Source organism: Taudactylus pleione, unplaced genomic scaffold (assembly GCF_031769625.1).
Source record: "Taudactylus pleione unplaced genomic scaffold, aTauple2 ptg003432l, whole genome shotgun sequence".
Lineage (NCBI taxonomy): Eukaryota > Metazoa > Chordata > Amphibia > Anura > Myobatrachidae > Taudactylus > Taudactylus pleione.
The window spans coordinates 65,001-72,743 of NW_028287783.1; positions in this window are offsets into that span (position 1 = coordinate 65,001).

The window sequence follows — 7,743 nt, forward strand, 5'->3', positions numbered from 1 at the left end:
CAGCGGCGACTTCCCCCTCTCTTCCCCGAGGCCTTGGAAGCGCCGGACGGACGCGGGCACCCAGATCCGACCTCATTGGGGCCTCCGCAGAGGGGAGTCGGCCTCCCGGGACCGCCGCCCCGAGGCCTGAGGGGCCAATGGGTGGCTGGGGAGGGGGCTCGGGCTCGACCGGCACGGTGGCGCCCCCCGGCGGACGCCTGGCGCCGGTGCAGCAGCACCCCGAGAAAATTTTTGGGAAAAAAAATAAAAATAAAACAGAGGCCGCCCATGAAGTAAAAACATGGGGAGACTGTAAGGTGGGGGGGGGGGGAAAAACCCCAGGCACCCCCTCCCACCCTGGTGGACACGTGGCGCCATTGCACTCCAAAAAAATATTTTTTGGGGGAAAAAATAGACACCCCCCCCATGAAATGAAAACATGGGGAGAGTGTAAGGTCGGGAAACGCGCCCCCCCAAACCCACCCCCCCCCCCCCCCACCCCCGGTGGACAAGTAGCGCCATTGCACCCCAATTTTTTTTTTTCTTTTTCTAAATAGCCACCCATGAAATTAAAACATGGGGGGACACGCGCCCCCCCGGTGGCCAAGTGGCGCCATTGCACCCCAATTTTTTTTTTTTTTTTTCTAAATAGCCACCCATGAAATTAAAACATGGGGGGACACGCGCCCCCCGGTGGCCAAGTGGCGCCATTGCACCCCAATTTTTTTTTTTTTTTTTCTAAATAGCCACCCATGAAATTAAAACATGGGGGGACACGCGCCCCCCCCGGTGGCCAAGTGGCGCCATTGCACCCCAATTTTTTTTTTTCTTTTTCTAAATAGCCACCCCTGAAATTAAAACATGGGGGGACACGCGCCCCCCCCCCCCCCCCCCCCCGGTGGACAAGTGGCGCCATTGCACCCCAATTTTTTTTTTTTTTTCCTAAATAGTCACCCCTGAAATTAAAACATGGGGGGACACGCGCCCCCCCCGGTGGACAAGTGGCGCCATTGCACCCCAATTTTTTTTTCTTTTTCTAAATAGCCACCCATGAAATTAAAACATGGGGGGACACGCGCCCCCCCCGGTGGACAAGTGGCGCTATTGCACCCCAATTTATTTTTTCCCTCTAAATAGCCAGAAATGAATTTAAAACATGGGGAGAGCGTAAGGTGGGGACACGCGCCCCCCCGGTGGCCAAGTGGCGCCATTGCACCCCAATTTTATTTTATTTTTTTTCTGTCAGAGATCTCTTAAACACACACCCTCAGCACGGCATACACACCGACACCCATAAAACTCTTGGAAACGTGATTTTCAGGGACATGCCCAATTGCTATGTGGGGTAACAGGTACATGCCTCCTCTTTTGTCTCCAATGGTTTGACTCGTGGGGACTTCATTTTAGGTCCCCACTGTGCTAGATGTCCCACCGGTGTTGGTGTGCTGTCCACCCCAAGTCCCCAGAAAGATAGAATTGCAAGAGCACACATACATACACCACACACACTGACATACTCATATACACACACACACTCATACACACTTACATACACCACACTCACTGACATACTCACACACACACACACACACACACACTCATACACACTTACATACTCATATACACACACACACACACTCATACAAACTTACATACACCACACACACTGACATACTCATATACACACACACACACTCATACACACTTACATACTCATATACACACACACACTTACATACACCACACTCACTGACATACTCATACACACACACACACTTACATACACCACACTCACTGACATACTCATACACACACACACACACACACTCATACACACCTACATACACCACACTCACTGACATACTCATACACACACACACACACTCATACACACTTACATTCTCATATACACACACACTCATACACACTTACATACACCACACACACTGACATACTCATATACACACACACACTCATACACACTTACATACACCACACTCACTGACATACTCACACACACACACACACACACACACTCATACACACTTACATACTCATATACACACACACACTCATACACACTTACATACACCACACACACTGACATACTCATATACACACACACACACTCATACACACTTACATACTCATATACACACACACACTCATACTCCCTTACATACACCACGCACGCTGACATACTCATATACACACACACTCATACACACTTACATACACCACACACACTGACATACTCATATACACACACACACACACTCATACACACTTACATACACCACACACAATGACATACTCATATACACACACACTTACATACACCACACACGCTGACATACTCATATACACACACACTCATACACACTTACATACACCACACTCACTGACATACTCATACACACACACACACACTCATACACACTTACATACACCACACACGCTGACATACTCATATACACACACACACTTCCATACACCACACACGCTGACATACTCATATACACACACAAACTCATACACACTTACATACACCACATTCACGCTGACATACTCATATACACCACACACACTGACATACACCACACTCACTGACATACTCATACACACACACACACACACTCATACACTCTTACATACACCACACACACTGACATACTCATATACACACACACACTTACATACACACTTACATACACCACACTCACTGACATACTCATACACACACACACACACACACACTCATACACACTTACATACACCACACTCACTGACATACTCATACACACACACACACACACTCATACACACTTACATACACCACACTCACTGACATACTCATACACACACACACACACTCATACACACTTACATACACCACACACACTGACATACTCATATACACACACACACTCATACACACTTACATACACCACACTCACTGACATACTCATACACACACTCATACACACTTACATACTCATATACACACACACACACACACTCATACACACTTACATACACCACACACACTGACATACTCATATACACACACACACTCATACACATTTACATACACCTCACTCACTAACATACTCATACACACACACACTCATACACACTTACATACTCATATACACACACACACACTCATACACACTTACATACACCACACACACTGACATACTCATACACACACACACACACACTCATACACACTTACATACTCATATACAAACACACACACTCATACACCCTTACAGACACCACACACGCTGACATACTCATATACACACACACTCATACACACTTACATACACCACACACACTGACATACTCATATACACACACACACTTATACACACTTACATACACCACACACACTGACATACTCATATACACACACACACTTACATACACCACACACGCTGACATACTCATATACACACACACTCATATACACTTACATACACCACACTCACTGACATACTCATACACACACACACACACACTCATACACACTTACATACACCACACACGCTCACATACTCATATACACACACACACACACACTTACATACACCACACACGCTGACATACTCATATACACACACACACTCATACACACTTACATACACCACACACGCTGACATACTCATATACACACACACACACACTTACATACACCACACACGCTGACATACTCATATACACACACACACACACACACTCATACACACTTACATACTCATATACACACACACAAACTCATACACACTTACATACTCATATACACACACACACACTCATACACACTTACATAAACCACACACACTAACATACTCATATACACACACACACACACACACTCATACACACTTACATACACCACACACACTGACATACTCATATACACACACACACACACTTACATACTCATATACACACACTCATACACACTTACATACTCATATACACACACACACACACACACACACACACACTCATAACACATACTTACATACTCATATACACACACACACACTCATACACACTTACATACACCACACACACTGAAATACTCATATACACACACACACACTCATACACACTTACATACACCACACACACTGACATACTCATATACACACACACACACTCATACACACTTACATACACCACACACACTGACATACTCATATACACACACACACACTCATACACACTTACATACACCACACACACTGACATACTCATATGCACACATACACACTTACATACACCACACACACTAACATACTCATATACACAAACACACACACTCATACACACTTACATACACCACACACGCTGACATACTCATATACACACACACACTCACACACTTACATACACCACACACACTGACATACTCATATACACACACACACTCATACACACTTACATACACCACACTCACTGACATACTCATACACACACACACACACTCATACACACTTACATACTCATATACACACACACACTCATACACACTTACATACACCACACACACTGACATACTCATATACACACACACACACACACTCATACACACTTACATACTCATATACACACACACACTCATACTCCCTTACATACACCACGCACGCTGACATACTCATATACACACACACTCATACACACTTACATACACCACACACACTGACATTCTCATATACACACACACACACACACTCATACACACCTACATACACCACACACAATGACATACTCATATACACACACACACTTACATACACCACACACGCTGACATACTCATATACACACACACTCATACACACTTACATACACCACACTCACTGACATACTCATATACACACACACACACTCATACACACTTACATACACCACACACACTGACATACTCATATACACACACACACACTCATACACATTTACATACACCACACTCACTAACATACTCATACACACACACACACACTCATACACACTTACATACACCACATTCACTGACATACTCATATATACACACACACATACACCACACACACTGACATACTCATATACACACACACTCATACACACTTACATACACCACACACACTGACATACTCATATACACCACACACACTGACATACACCACACACACTGACATACTCATATACACACATACACACTTACATACACCACACTCACTGACATACTCATATATACACACACACTCATACACACTTACATACACCACACTCACTGACATACTCATACACACACACACACACTCATACACACTTACATACACCACACACACTGACATACTCATATACACACACACACTTACATACACACTTACATACACCACACTCACTGACATACTCATACACACACACACACACACTCATACACCACACTCACTGACATACTCATACACACACACACACACTCATACACACCTACATACACCACACTCACTGACATACTCATACACACACACACACACACACTCATACACACTTACATTCTCATATACACACACACACACTCATACACACTTACATACACCACACACACTGACATACTCATATACACACACACACTCATACACACTTACATACACCACACTCACTGACATACTCACACACACACACACACACACACTCATACACACTTACATACTCATATACACACACACACACACACTCATACACACTTACATACACCACACACACTGACATACTCATATACACACACACACACTCATACACACTTACATACTCATATACACACACACACTTACATACACACTTACATACACCACACTCACTGACATACTCATACACACACACACACTTACATACACCACACTCACTGACATACTCATACACACACACACACACACTCATACACACCTACATACACCACACTCACTGACATACTCATACACACACACACACACACACACTCATACACACTTACATTCTCATATACACACACACTCATACACACTTACATACACCACACACACTGACATACTCATATACACACACACACTCATACACACTTACATACACCACACTCACTGACATACTCACACACACACACACACACTCATACACACTTACATACTCATATACACACACACACTCATACACACTTACATACACCACACACACTGACATACTCATATACACACACACACACACTCATACACACTTACATACTCATATACACACACACACTCATACTCCCTTACATACACCACGCACGCTGACATACTCATATACACACACACTCATACACACTTACATACACCACACACACTGACATACTCATATACACACACACACACACTCATACAAACTTACATACACCACACACAATGACATACTCATATACACACACACTTACATACACCACACACGCTGACATACTCATATACACACACACTCATACACACTTACATACACCACACTCACTGACATACTCATACACACACATACACACTCATACACACTTACATACACCACACACGCTGACATACTCATATACACACACACACTTCCATACACCACACACGCTGACATACTCATATACACACACAAACTCATACACACTTACATACACCACATTCACGCTGACATACTCATATACACCACACACACTGACATACACCACACTCACTGACATACTCATACACACACACACACACACACACTCATACACTCTTACATACACCACACACACTGACATACTCATATACACACACACACTTACATACACACTTACATACACCACACTCACTGACATACTCATACACACACACACACACACACTCATACACACTTACATACACCACACTCACTGACATACTCATACACACACACACACACTCATACACACTTACATACACCACACTCACTGACATACTCATACACACACACACACACTCATACACACTTACATACACCACACACACTGACATACTCATATACACACACACACTCATACACACTTACATACACCACACTCACTGACATACTCATACACACACTCATACACACTTACATACTCATATACACACACACACACACACTCATACACACTTACATACACCACACACACTGACATACTCATATACACACACACACTCATACACATTTACATACACCTCACTCACTAACATACTCATACACACACACACTCATACACACTTACATACTCATATACACACACACACTCATACACACTTACATACACCACACACACTGACATACTCATACACACACACACACACACACTCATACACACTTACATACTCATATACAAACACACACACTCATACACCCTTACAGACACCACACACGCTGACATACTCATATACACACACACTCATACACACTTACATACACCACACACACTGACATACTCATATACACACACACACTTATACACACTTACATACACCACACACACTGACATACTCATATACACACACACACTTACATACACCACACACGCTGACATACTCATATACACACACACTCATATACACTTACATACACCACACTCACTGACATACTCATACACACACACACACACTCATACACACTTACATACACCACACACGCTCACATACTCATATACACACACACACACACACTTACATACACCACACACGCTGACATACTCATATACACACACACACTCATACACACTTACATACACCACA